The sequence below is a fragment of the Hesperophylax consimilis genome, chromosome 6 (genome assembly GCF_061612785.1).
Source record: "Hesperophylax consimilis isolate HC1 chromosome 6, BYU_Hcon_1.0, whole genome shotgun sequence".
In the NCBI taxonomy this organism is placed as follows: domain Eukaryota; kingdom Metazoa; phylum Arthropoda; class Insecta; order Trichoptera; family Limnephilidae; genus Hesperophylax; species Hesperophylax consimilis.
In genome coordinates, this window is record NC_142841.1 from 15,164,319 (window position 1) to 15,179,308 (window position 14,990).

General features: G+C 32.8%; 1 protein-coding gene across 1 annotated transcript in view; it reads left to right on the forward strand.

The window, feature by feature from the left end:
* Nucleotides 1-317: 317 nt before the first annotated feature.
* Nucleotides 318-14,990, forward strand: part of LOC149422990 (acetylcholinesterase-like) — a 191,949-nt gene continuing 177,276 nt past the window's right edge. The window contains exon 1 of the mRNA XM_089632409.1: nucleotides 318-631. The gene's annotated coding sequence lies outside the window, so the exon portion shown is untranslated. The remainder of the gene's footprint in view (nucleotides 632-14,990) is intronic.

Below are 14,990 nucleotides of genomic sequence, written 5' to 3' on the forward strand. Positions count from 1 at the left end.
GGCCCAGACTGGCTAGTAACTTCCACTTATTGTGAATAAAAAAAAAGTTTTTTATAAAAATATAATTTTTGTTAATTTTATCAGTGCATGCCCTGCTATCGACCGCCTGTATTCGTACGCTCTCCCGCCCATCCCGCGGCAATCCGCGATCTCCCACCGCCCTCGTCTCCTGAATACGCCCCACTCCGCTGTACCGTCCTGCCTCCGACCTCCCCTGCTCCCGGCTCACTCCCGTCGCCGCCCGCCCAACCCGCCCATCCCCCCGACCCGCCCACCCTCACCGGCTGGCCGCCCATGGAGCTCAGTACGCTCGCATCTTCCGCCTGGTGCGTTGCAGCGCTCCCCGAACACATCTGCTTTTTACACTACATATCATAATATAATACATGTATTATATGCCTATACCGTAAATTATACAGAATACATACAAACTTTTGTTTATTCGATATAAAACTTTTGCAAAATTTGTCCGATATTCGTATACGCTGTATTTAACTTTTGTAATTTTGTGGTAAGTGTTGAAAAATCGTATGTAAAAACACCTGTTGTTTAATGTTTGGAATATGAAATGCTGATTTGCTGATTCTCGATTGGAGCTGTTTTTTCTGAAGCACTTGCATCTACATAATAGGTACGTACTTTATTTACTAAATTTTATATGTACCTGTTATCAGGTAATGCTTAATTATATTTAATGTAACTAGAGGAAGTAATTATGTGTTGATATTATAATATTGTTTGATTGAATTCATATTTTGTACTTTCTGAATTGTTTACAAAAGTTTGAAGGCATTACCGAATCTGGAGAACTGCTTGCATACACATTTATTCTATAATATATTTCTTCTATATATTATAGAAAATAATCGTACGTAGGAACTATTTCCATTTCCATTTTTGACAAAACTTGCATTTTTATGAAGTCATTCTGACTTTTACTGTAAGATTTTAGTTTTCGATACCGAAATTTTTATTTAGGACAAAAATATTATAATCGTAATTTTTTGAAGTTTTCAAAGATTTGAGCAGATTTCAGATTAAAATAATTAATGAGGATGTACTATATTTCTACATAAGAAAGTACGGAGATACGTGGATACTATTCACACCCTGTTTAATTTATTCAGACGCCATACACTAAAACGAGATTTTTTTTCTTTTGGTTAAAAGGAACAAATCGTTCAGATCTTGTGCATAACGCTTCGAACCAAATGAAAAAATTCTTAACAGAAGTTACTTAATGAAATGGTCCCACCGCTTGCTAGTAACTAACAAATCTAAGAGTTGAAAGAAGAAAATAACAGAAAATCTATGGCTTCATAAGAAGAAGAAACGCTTTTTGCAAATAAAGATAACTATTGTGAAAACACTGTTCCATATGTGATTTCCCAAGTATGCAGTGATTCAGCAAGTCACGTATAAAAGTGGAAATTGAAGGGATTACAATATTAAAATTACTCGCGTGAGTAAATCCACGGTGGAACTTCGGGCTTTACGCGAGGCATCGTAAGTATCACATTACTGTGTACCCAGCCGACCTACTATCGACTGCGATGGGGGGGGGGGGGGAGGAGGGTGAAGAGTTCCACTATTGCTATGGGAATTTGAGTCTCGTTTATTTCATCTGTATTCAATATAAATTCACGTAATTGGGACACCTCTTGACATTATTTTATACTTTTTCCTCAGAAAAAATCGCGATATTTTTTATAAAATTAAAAAAAAGATAAACATACGATATAGATACGAATAACGTGACTACATTTGAAAATTTCTTACCATCACCACGGTAAGCGGAAAATGTTGTTTGTGTCGTGATGAAGATCTTGATGTTTGTGTCGTGATGAAGATGAAGATAGCCAGCCGAGGAATTTAACGTACAACGGCTGGGCGGGACGCGATGCCAACTCAGCCACTGACCGTAGTGGGTTAAGATACATAAAATACCGGTGACGTTGTTTTGAATAGGTTATTTATAGATTTTTTTTATCATTTTGAAAAACCTGCAGCGAAAAGTACGCTACATCCTCCTTTCGAAGCAAGGCATATTACAAATTTTTTTAAGGATAATTAAACCGAAACAGAATATCTGTAAATTGCGCGGCAACCACTCAATCTGACCTAACATCACCTAACCTAACCTAACCTAACCTAACTTAACCTAACCTAATCTTATCAAACCTAATCTACCCTCCCCTCAAATAATCTAATCTAACCTAGCACAACCTAACCTAACCTAACCTAACCTAACCTAACCTAACCTAACATAACCTAACCTAACCTACTCTAAAATAACCTACCCCAAACTAATCTAACCTAGCCCAATCTAACCCAACATCACCTAACTTAACATAATCCAACCTAACCTAAGCTAACCGACCCTAATCTAACCTAACCTAAACTACTCTAAAATAACCTAACCTTATCAAACCTAAACTAATCTAACGTAGCCCAACCTAACCCAACATCACCTAACTTAACTTAATTTAACCTAAAATAAACTAAACTATCTTAATCTTACCTAACCTAACCTAACCTACCCTCAACTAACCTAAAATAACCTACCCTAAACTAACCTAACCTGATCTAACCTAACCTTGCCCAACCTAAAATAAACTAACCTAACCCCACCTCACCAAACTAAACTACCCTTTTAAAAAATTTACAGACAGAAACATTTTAGTACTTTTTTTGATATGTTTTGATATCCACCTTTATGCATAAAAAACCTCATCCAAAATTTTCAACACGAACTTTCTTAGAAACACAGATTTTTAGTTTAAATCGGTAAAATACAAAGAATAGTTACTAAACGTCACTAAACTGTAACAAACTTCGAAACTGAATCATCAGCTTATTGTTAATGGTATTAATTAAATGTCTAACAAAGATATCACTCTAACCGCCGTGGACCAATTTATACCCTCCATATACAATTCACGGATTCATGATATAACTGGCTTCAGGCTGGGTCGAATTCTGAGCGGAATAACTAGATACATTTTATGACCCAGTGTTTCAAATTAGATCGAAAGCAATCTCATCTAAATCGGTATATTATTTTTTCATGGTCACATAAATCGCGGATTTGTTGCTGTTGGATTACATTTTTGGCATACGTAGAAAATAATATTTACGTTACTAACATGTATGAGAAGAAAAAAAATATGCTTTATGGATCCGACTGAAACAAAAAAATTTAGTTCAGGATATGATGAAAAAAATTAACGTGGTTATGTAGAAAACAGCCAGCTACAATTTTGGCAAACATAGGACCGAGTAAAGGCATTTTTATGTTCTACTAAAACCAACCAGGTTGATTTCATACAAAAATTCATATTTCTGAAATATTTGTATATCGCGAAAAACAACATTTTAAAATGTGCAGAAAACGCCTACGACATTCAAAACACTTATAATGTTGCTATTTCTCAAAACGTATTTACCAGATGTTTTCTGGTAAATATGTTTATCTAGTTATTGCGCTTTGAATTCGACACAGCCTGAGGCCATTTTTATCACGAATCCGTAAATTTTACGTGGAGCGTATACATTGGTCGGAGTGACATCTTGGTTTGAAATGCAATTAATATATTTAAAGTGAGTTTTCATTAATTTTGATTGTTTTATTTGCACTTTGCTAAGAAGCTCACCCGAGTTTCTAAATTCGTTATGAATTATTAGTATTTAAAATATACACTTAATCCACTTTAAAGTAATAATAAATTGGTACCAACATGTTATTTACAACTTTTAAAATAAATAAAAAAAAACATTTTGGGTGTTTGATTGTTGACTCTTAAGAAAAGGGTACTTTTTTATCTCACTTTGAGTTTTTTGTGGCTGACAGCTTTCTGCATAATTACGTTCAATTCGTATTACAGTCAAGTCATTTAAAATATACAAAAAAATGGAACCAACACGCTTAAGTCGGTGTGAGCAAGTTAAATTATTTTGTTTTCATATGTATGTAACTTAAATCAATCGATCTTAAAAATAAAAGTTAGTTTATATGACATTAATTGCTCGAATATTCAGATACATCTCAACTTGAATATTCTCTTTCTCTCTATCCTTCTCCACATTCTTTAGTTTAATAATAATTTCTGAAAGGGAATGCCGTAGTATCCAAACTATTGAGAACTTTTTGCAATATCACATAACGATGAGTTACAAAAAAAAATTTCACGTCTATAGATGTACCAAAACCGTTGTTTTCACAAACCGCATTTATTATGTATCAAAAAAAGTAGAAATTATTAAAAATAATATTTAAAAGCCACAGCCACCTAATCAAGCCATTTTCACAGAACAAAAGCTAACTAAAAAGAGTTCCTCGACAGTCATAAATTTGAAAAAACTTTTCGTCAAAGAGAATGCAAAGTAACATAACTCTACAACATCCTTCCAACAGATTCGAAGAAAATTCAAAAGGAATATCAGTGAAATTCAAGAGTAATTAAAAAAATTAGTACCTACTTAAGTACTGTGTCGAAGTATAATTCAAGGTTTAGCAAATATTAATTTTATTGTCAAGGTTCTGGGGAAAACATTAAGAGCGAAAATATCAATAAAAAAAATCAACGGATCGTCGATGCTATAATAAATGGCGAGAGAGAAACTGATTACCCTGAAACGTTATGCTTAAAAAATAATTCATATTAATTTGATATATATCGAATGTTTTGTTAAAAAAATTTATTGTATAATATAAAGAGAAATTCAAATTTCACGACGAGCTTTATCAAAAATTTAGTATTAGAGACCGTTCTCTCGCAATTAAACCGCTTTCAAAATATCGTTTTCATGAAAGTTGTTCAGAATGAAGGAAGATGGAGAGGCAGCTTATAAGGGAAGGTTTTCAAATACGGGGCTATTTAGATTTGTTTAATAAACTGACTTATGCATTTTCAATCATAGTTTTAATACAATTTTTGTCTGACGATACTATTTTTTTTAATCCGCGTGGTTTTTGAGGTCGTCAGTCACTTTTAATACTCTAGTTTAAGTCCAAATATAGTGATTTGTCTGCAATTACATGAATTAGTTTTTAGAATTTACATTATAATGTTAGAAAAAAAGACAATGATTTGTTTTTTACGACTTTCTACGATGTAGCCAATATGTCTGCTTTAAATGAAAAACTTGTTGGTTATTATCGATATGAAACCCAACAAAAAACACTTTGAGGTACTTCGATGTTATATTCATTTAAATTCTATTTAAAAAGCGTGGAAAATGCTCTCAGTTTAGCTTTGGTGAAATACCACCGTTCAGAATAATAGATAATCCAGACCAGATTTTAATGCCCGGATAGTTACTCACTCTCCTCTTATCTATCTCCTTATGATTCACACTACTTTCAGTCTCATAACATACCTCAATTGTGGTTCACTGGCTCCAGACGGTTGGGAGTAGTTGGAACTCTTGTTCGGTATTAACATAAAACAATATTGTGCACAAGTTACATGTGCAAAACATATTTTTACAAAAGAGTTGAATTTTAGTTAAAGGAAAGTACGTACGTACCACTTAAAGTGTTACATGACACAGCCTCTAAAAATTTCCAGACGAGAAATAACTTTAAGCTAATTCTTACAAACGTCATATTTAAATAGAATTATATTCACATTACATGATTACGATTATCATTACATGATTATTAATAATACATTTAAAAATAAGGCTCATATTAAATCCTCGATTGTTCTCATTGTGGGAATGCGACCTGCTCCATACTCAGCCTCTACTATTACAAATCAGTAGTTGATTCCATTTGAGTTGGCTGACACAGTATATCGAATAACAAGGACGCTGATAGTCAGGGTTCCTTAAATAAGCGCTCGTAAATAATCGAAATAAAAAATATATATTTACATATTTTTTTTTGTAAAGAATATGAGTTAAATTGTACATACATATATTTTACAAAATATTGTTAGGTCATATGTGATCATGTTAACCCTAGAAGCCTAATCTATTTTATAGGTACATAAAGCCTTAACATACGTCTCAGAGGCGTGCACATGTAAATGACAGCCTGTAGGCCAAAATATATCTACTTGTGCCCTATTCTTTGATGGAAAGTTAAGGTTGGTATAAAAACTAATAATAAAACACAGTTTTATCAATGAAAACTACTATCACAGGTATTTAATACAACGAATCAAATCATTATGCTTATATTCAAAGAAAAAAATTATATTCTTAAAAATCAACTTGAACATATGTTTTTTTTAAATAAACTTATATTTTTTTAACATTAATTTCTTATTCATAGGGCAAACATTAAAAGTAATCATGTTTTTAATTACTAGCTTTAATTTTAGAGCAATCTACATAGACATCAATTTTGTGCTAAGAAAATACTGACTTTTTGCACTTACAGCACACTAATTTCGACATTCTATTTTTTTTAGCAGAAAAAAGCTCAGTATTTATGTTTGTTTGGGCTCTGGTTCTCGTGCCTGAAGTTTATTACCTGAATCAGTAGGTTATGCGATAATTTGGCTTATATTTTGTCTTTTTGTCTATATAAGTCCGAGTTTCAAGTCTCATCTTCATCCAAGGCATAACTGAATCTGTGCTGAGTTGTTTAATGAATTCTCTTTTGTTTGATGGTTTATTTGATCATGTTGTGGCCATAAATTACAGCAAAATTGACAAAAGCCATGTTAATACAGTCATTGACCATCTATTAGTTTCGCGGCTACACCACAATGAGGAGCACATTTGATCAATTTTATCTACTCCTCCTTTGTTTGGTTCTAGAAATGAATCATGTCTGGTTTGCCACTTGAATTATTAATTATTGCATTTTCATCACAAGATAAAAGGTAAACCATATTTGCAGGTGGTTTGTACGATAGAAGTGTCAGAGGGCCATCAAAACAAAACGTAGAATTGCCAACCGGTCGAGATCTCGAGTTCTTAAATTTTTCTTGAATTTCCCGCTTATTTGATCAAATAGTGCCCAGTAGATTTAATTTGTAATTTGAGCTGGTCCTCGAGAGGTGCGAACTTCATTCATAGCTGAAGTTATGTGAGATGATTGACCCCTATTTGTTGACCAAACATCCCGCGTCCATTCTTACCGCGAAGAATATTTCCAGGAACACGATAATTTCGCCCTGAGTTGGCAGATTGCAAAGCATGAGCAGCATCAAATGCTAGGTCAGCTTTTGAAATTTTAAGTCGGCTTCTTCAGTGGGAGCAGATTATTGTAAAGGGAAAGCCTCCTCAGTTACATAGTTATTCTCATCTTCGCTTTGAATGTCGTCCAAACTGGCTGTCCTCGTCTTCAGGAGCTGATTCTCCCAGAGAAAGTCTATCTTCTTAGTCTAAGATTTTCAAAATATCGTTACTGTTTAATATATTATACCATGACATATTGGTATCTGAAACAATGCCAAAGTAATCATAAAATGAATGAAAAATTAACGAAAGTAAAAACATATAATCTTAGTGAAAAGTTACACAAAGCCTAAACATACGTCTCGCAGGCGTACCATACCTCAAAAACTCAAAAATGCCTGGACTTACCTTAGTGATGTAGGTACCATCGGCGAGCTGTTGTTGGCCACTAGGTTGGTTAAAGAGCACGAGGCGCTAACTTCAACCGTTAGAAAGAGAAATAGAATTTAAGATTGTGTGTACGCCTTGTAGGCGTAGATTAGGCTTCTAGGGTTAAGCTTATCAGAAAAAAGAAACTCGTTCCTGGTAAGGGAGCCACGATTCTAAAAATTTTTTATTAATTTATTTCTATACATACATTAAAGTTTCTACCAAATTATTTACATTTGTATATACTTTATACATTTAAAACTTGTTAGTATGGTGTTTGTTTTATGTTGGGTGTAAGGTAGGATTGAGTAGGTAACACTGTGGTGGGTAATGTTATATGTTTCGTGAACACCTCAGAACCATGGAAGAACCTGCGCTGAGGTTTTTACGTGATTATGATGAAGTGGTACAAATATGAGTATTGGTTTAATTTTCTTTTATAAATGTAAGTTAGGTTTTTTTAATGCTTATTTTACATTGATATTTAAAAATAATATACAAATAATATACAAATATTCGACGGCCGGCATAGTCCAGTGGTAACGCATTGGACTGCCATTCCGAAGGTTGCGGGTTCGAACCCGGCGTGCGCAAATAAATTTTATTTGATTAATTTGCGTTATTTCACAATTAATTAATTAAAATAATATAAAGTATATTTGCGGCACGTTCCAGAGTGGAAGATACTACCAGTATCGCCCTGGTGTAAGACCACCATTCAGAATTGAAACGTTGCTCCAAATGGCTTTAGCCGTGTTTAGTGACTAGATCTGAATAGCCAGGTACTTCCCCACCTTCCTCTTTCCCTTCCCCACTTACCTTCAGCCTCACAACATCCCCCAATTGGGGATGCCATAGTCTCACTGGCTCCAGACGGGAGCAGTTGGGACTCTTGTGAGGTATTCACTATAAAAAAAAATATATTTATATATATATATTTGGCTGCATTTACATGAATTACTTTTTCGAATTTACATTATAATGTTAGAAAAAAAGACAATGATTTGTTTTTTACGACTGTCTACGATATAGTCAATTTATATATTATTTTTAAACAACAAGCGTACATTGTATATATGTGTGTGTAGGTGTACGATATATATATATATATTAGGGTGTATCGATTTTTAACTTTTTTTTTGTTTTCAAATTCGTTCAAAAGTTGAGAAAAAAATGCTACTAGGTACCACAATTTGCCACAAAAAGTTTTGGATTTTTAAAAACATGTTAAGGTCTCCCGCACAAGGCTTAAAGTTTTGATTTTTTTCAAAAAAAAAAAAAAAAAAAATTTAAAAAAATAAAATCGTAACTTTTGTGTTCTGAACTCATTTTATGCCTTCTGTGAGAAAATTAAAATTAATTCCGGTGGTTTAAACTTAAAAAAAAACATGGTTCATATATGTACACAAAATTACAAAATTTCATCAAAATTAACAAACTTTAGGGCTTGTGCGGGAGACTTAAAATCCATTTTTTATAAAAAAAATCGTTTCTTACTTATTTTTATGCCCTAATATTACTGTTTTTTAACTTGGAATAAACACAAAAGTTACGATTTTATTTTTTTAAATTTAAAAAAAATTGGATATTTTTTGAAAAAAAAAAAACTTTAGGACTTGTGCGGGAGACCTAAACATTTTTTTAAAAATCCAAAACTTTTTGTGGTAAATATATATATATAATTATAAATATAATATATATATATATGTTATATATATATATATATATATATATATATATCGTACATATATATATGACGATATACGACGTTGACTATAAGCAATTCCATGAAAAACATGTTTACTTAATAGGTCTTATTTATAGTTTGATTATATTTGGTTCGGTGTTATAATTTTTTGTATAAAGTGGGGTGACCGGATAAATCATCAAAATGATAATTCATCACATCTTTAAAAAGTTATTTAAAGTCATGGAAAGTGATGAAACTAAAACTTTATTAACTGGGTGAAGTAGGTTAGGTTAGGTTAGGTTTTTTTTCATCGTTTCTAATGACTTTATATCACTTTTTAAAAGTGTGTTGAATTTTCACTGTGTTGAGTTATCTTGGAACCTGTTTGTAGCGCTTTCCCAAGCCAGTATGCTATATGTGACAATAGATTGACAGAGGGCGAAATATATCTACTAAGTATTGTTTGTGGGAAAAGGTTTATAATAAACTTTATTAGGTGCATGACTCTTTTTAGTTTATTAGTAATGAAAGTAATGTGGTCAGTCAGCGTAAGTGTGAATCAATAATAACCCCTAGTTTATTTTGTTTGTTTTACCATTACTATACGCTTGCATTGGCAATTGGATGAAGTTTGTTCACAGTCATATAGAAACTGGTCTATGTTTGGTGGAGGTTGACCTCTTTGTATAACACTATGTATGATGTATTTTGTTTTGATTGTATTAACTGTAAGAGTATTCCAATTTAGCCATTTTTTGACAACTGATAAACTTTTTTCGGTAATTATAAATACATCTTTCCATGTGGCTGCTTGACAGAGAAGTACTGTATCGTCAGCAAAGGTCACGATTTTACCTTCAATTTCAATGTCACATAGTTCGTTTATGTAGATGAGGAACAATACAGGGCCAAGTACACTTCCCTGTAGGACTCCGTACGTGATTAAAAGTGGATAATTTGTCTTGCTGTCAAGTTCTGTCAGACACGAAGCTTTAAATTAGATCGAATTCTATTCCATTAATGCCGATGTTTTTTAGCTTTTTGAATAGTTGTTCTTGTGTCGAATTTTAAATCTTTTTAAATCTAAGTAAATAGATATAAATTTTTTCTTAGCGTCTGGATATTTTGTAATGAAGTCCGTTACAGTAGCTATTGCATGTTCTGTACTCCTGTTTTTCCTGAAGCCATGTTGGTTGATCGAGATTATGTTTTTTGTTTCCAGATAGTGTTGAAGCTGTTTTTTAATAGGTTTTTCAACAATTTTCAAAATATCTTTAGTAGCTTAATGGGTGAGTAGTTTTTTACATTATTTTTTTGTCTTGATTTAAAATTTGGAATAATAAAACCTTTTATTAGTAAGCTAGGGAAAATTCCTTCTTTTAGACTAAGATTAATTTAGTATGTGAGTGGTTTAAGTAGTTGTTGACTTAGTTTTAAGATAGTTTTAGAGTCTACACCATCCGTTCTTGAAGTTGTGGTATTCTTTAGCGATTTAATTATTTTATTGTTATCATCTACCGTAACATTGCGTCATTTGAAATGTCTTTTATAATTTTCATTACTGATGTTTGTTACATTGTTTTGCGGTTCCTGGATATCTCTGAGAGGCAACGTACTTTTTATATTTTAAGCTAGGCTTACTCCAATATTAGTGTAGTGTTTTTTATAAAATTGAGAATTTGTGTAGGATTGTCGTGGAAGTCGAGTTTTTCATCATCAATTAGTAATTTTTTTATGGTATCATCTTAGTTCTTCTGTGAATGCGTACTTTCCCTCAAAATTGTCCATACGGTTTTAGGGTCATAATTTGCTGTTATCAGTTTGTTTCGGTAGTATAATCTTTTGGCTTTACGTATTGTCAGGGAACAAATATTTATGTACCTTTTATAGAAGAAATAAAATGAGGTATCATGAGGGTTCAGTTTAACTTGTTTGTGTAGTTTGTCCCTTTTTTAATGCTATTTATGATGCTTTGAGTAATCAATTTTTTAAGTCTTACTTTGCAGTGTTGAATAGATGTGGATGTTTTTTTGGTATTTTAGGTAATGAGAGTTTGTAGATATGTTAAAAAATATTTTCATGCTTCTTCTTTTGAGTTAATTTTTGTAAGATGTTCCCAAGTCTGTTTTTCTAAACATTGTTTTAGGTTTACGTAGTTAATTTTTTTTTGCGGTGTTATTTTGGAAAGTTTAGTTCATAGTTGGGGAAGTCAGGCTTATCATTATAGTGTAGTGATCTGTGATTGTCGGTTCGTTTACTGCACTACATAATTTTCTTTTTGATTTAACCATAATGTGGTCTATCCATGATGGTACTTATAATGCCATGTTCCAGAAGCATCAGTTGGTATTCAATGTTTTGAGGGTGACCATTAGGAAGTATGTTTATGTTTAGATAACCAGGTATGATGATGTTTTTGAATGAAGTTTAGGTGAGATTTCAGAGCCATTATAAATGGTGTAATGTTATGTATGGATAGTGATCTGTATAGGGCAAGAATTCACGTATCAGAGTCGGTGATTATTTGTAGACAGTTTGTATTTACCAAGTCAATTTCTGAAACAGAGGCGTTAAGACTATCATTTATGTATACAACAATGCTATCATTTTGATTTTTTTTATTTAATGTGTGATTTGCCGTATATATTTTTGTAAAAGCGGTTGTAATCCAACATTCTGGAAGGATTATAATTTAAAAGTCTATCTTCATTTCATCTGTAAAATTTTTTTAATTTCATTAATTTTACCATCGAAATGTTTCGTAAGACGCTCATACAGGATAATACTTTGGCTGTATGTTTTGATATTTCATGAGTAAAATAATTTAATTAATTTGGACAGTAATTTATATATTTTTAAAATTTTAAAATTTTATTGTTTTTTTTTTTTTTATAGTGAATACCTCACAAGAGTCCCAACTGCTCCCGTCTGGAGCCAGTGAGACTATGGCATCCCCAATTGGGGGATGTTGTGAGGCTGAAGGTAAGTGGGGAAGGGAAAGAGGAAGGTGGGGAAGTACCTGGCTATTCAGATCTAGTCACTAAACTCGGCTAAAGCCATTTGGAGCAACGTTTCAATTCTGAATGGTGGTCTTACACCAGGGCGATACTGGTAGTATCTTCCACTCTGGAGCGTGCCGCAAATATACTATATATTATTTTAATTAATTAATTGTGAAATAACACAAATTAATCAAATAAAATTTATTTGCGCACGCCGGGTTCGAACCCGCGACCTTCGGAATGGCAGTCCAATGCGTTACCACTGGACTATGCCGGCCGCCGGCCGTGTTTGTTCTGATTGGTTGATTAATTCAGAAGGGTGATGACTGTAATTTTTTATGGCTTAGTAGATGTAATGGTTTTGCATTTGTGATGTAATAAGTTAATTTTCATTTGTTATTAGTTGAATTTTTGAAAATATTTGATATTTAAAACAAAATAAATATTGTTATTGCGGCGGCTGTGTCACAAATCATATTTTGAGTCCGCTAGAACTGTGCTACCCCTCTGCTCGAGTATCGTATATGCAATAGATATTCTGCTAGCAGATAGCTCCGTTGTCTATCTTTTACTTTTACTATTTTTTTCGCAAACATGTAATGTACATAACTGTCAGAGAGTTAACATAATAATTACAAAGAAACAAAAAATAAATACAAACCAATTATGGTGTACTGTAAAAGACAGTAATATTTGGGTCAAGTCAAGTGAAAACAAGAGATTCGAGAAATTTTGTAAAGTTCTAGGGGCTATCGTTAAATATGTCCAGAAACTTACCACTACTGTGGATGTTATATGGTCGAGATATTTTCACAAGAGGTTGGGAGAAGTTTAAGTTGGTTCCCCGGAAAGGAAAGGTAAGTTTCGGGGTTTCTAAGTAGACCGTCAATGATGTTGATTTTGATTGTGGCCAAGAGAGAAGATTCAAAGTGGTAGGTTATAATTTTGGTCATTTTGGTTCGACCTTCATTTAATGTTTGGAGTTTTAAATATTCTAAGCGTTTTTTATAGTCCGTAAACATTCTAATCGTTTATTATAGTCGGTTAACATTCTAAGCGTTTATTAGAATCCGTAAACAGTGTGGTTAATCGTGCTCTATAAGGTTATGCTCGAGCTACTCTCTTTTGAACAGATTCGATTCTTATTTTACGATTTATCAGAAAGAGGGATACAACTATAGAATAAATAATAAAAAAAATAGTTGTGTGTTACATACAAATTTAAATTGAAATACGTATGTCATTGACTTAGAATCTTTTGGTTCCAGATCATTGAGAACGCGGTTTGTCTCTCGATCACTTGCCTGAAATTGTATATCACCATCCCATTTGAATTTCGTCAATCATGGTGAAACACAGTTTTGTATGGAAACATTTGAGAATATTACTTCGATATTTTTTACTTAGACCATGTGCAATGTGCGAATTCGATTTTGTTTTCATGAATAAATAATGCAAATCTTGGAAGTGAAAATTAACTTCCCAAAATTCGTCAGATAGACTCATTGTCGATGACAATGCATTCTATAAACTTTTAGTGTACATATTCGAACATATACGACTTTGACCGGTCAGTGGTTGAGTGGGCATAGCGCTTGGGTCTCACCTGAGCGTCGCGTGTTCGATTCCTCGGCTGGCTAAGTCCTCCATCACAACACAAGCAACATTTTCGGCTTTCTGTGGTGGTAGTAGGAGATTTTCAAACATTGTTGGGTTATTCGTAACCCGGGAATGTTTGTCTTTCTTTTAAAAAAAAAAAAATATATATATGAAACTAGATGACATTACAGCAGCTAATATACGAAATAAATATCGGTCCTAATCAGAGATGTGCAAAATGGGTATCCAAAACCATTTGAAATGCAAAATGGAAATGGGTCAAAACTTTTCCATTTGAAAATGCAAAATGCAAAATGGTTTTTAGAAAAGCATTTCAAATGCAAAATGCAAAATACCTATTTTCAAAATGCATTGAAAATGCAAAATGGTTTCTCAGGTTTAAAATAATTATTGATATTGTAAACAACTTTGTCATTTAATAATGGACATCAATGTAGAACAACTTGTGGAATAACAAATCATACACACTGATATGTACTGTGTAAAAAACAATTGAATTTGAGTGGAATATAATAGAATCTATTATTAACTAAATATTGTCATTTATAATGTTTTTTTTCCTAGGGCCATCATCATTTATGTAGTAACTCTCTAGTGAGGGGACATCCACCAGTGAACAATAAAGAAATACAGGACAGTGAGACAATCAGACAATATAAAATGTTGTTTTCTAGTGCGCACCCATTATTTGACCATAGATTGTCACAGAAAACTCCAAGCAGGCGCACTAGAAAACCCACAGATAATATAATACAACTTTGAGAAAATCAATATATATTCTATATTATGTAGGTATTATGTAGCCTTAGCCATTATTAGATTTTCGAAGTACGACCTTCTCAAAAACATCATCACTTATCTTTCTTCTATGAAGTCTCATGATTATACCTCCATTTGAAAAGAGACATTCAACTTGTGCTGAACTCGGAAGACAAGTATTGCATTTGATGAATATGTGCTTAACAGTAGGGTAGTCATGAAACATTTCAAAATCGGTTCTTTTGTCTTGAAGGTATTGCAAGGCTTCTAAATCTGGAGTTCCTGCTGTTGCTGCGGAAGAATCAGATAAATCTTCATTATCTTCGAAAAAAATAAGATTCATCTTGTACTATTAG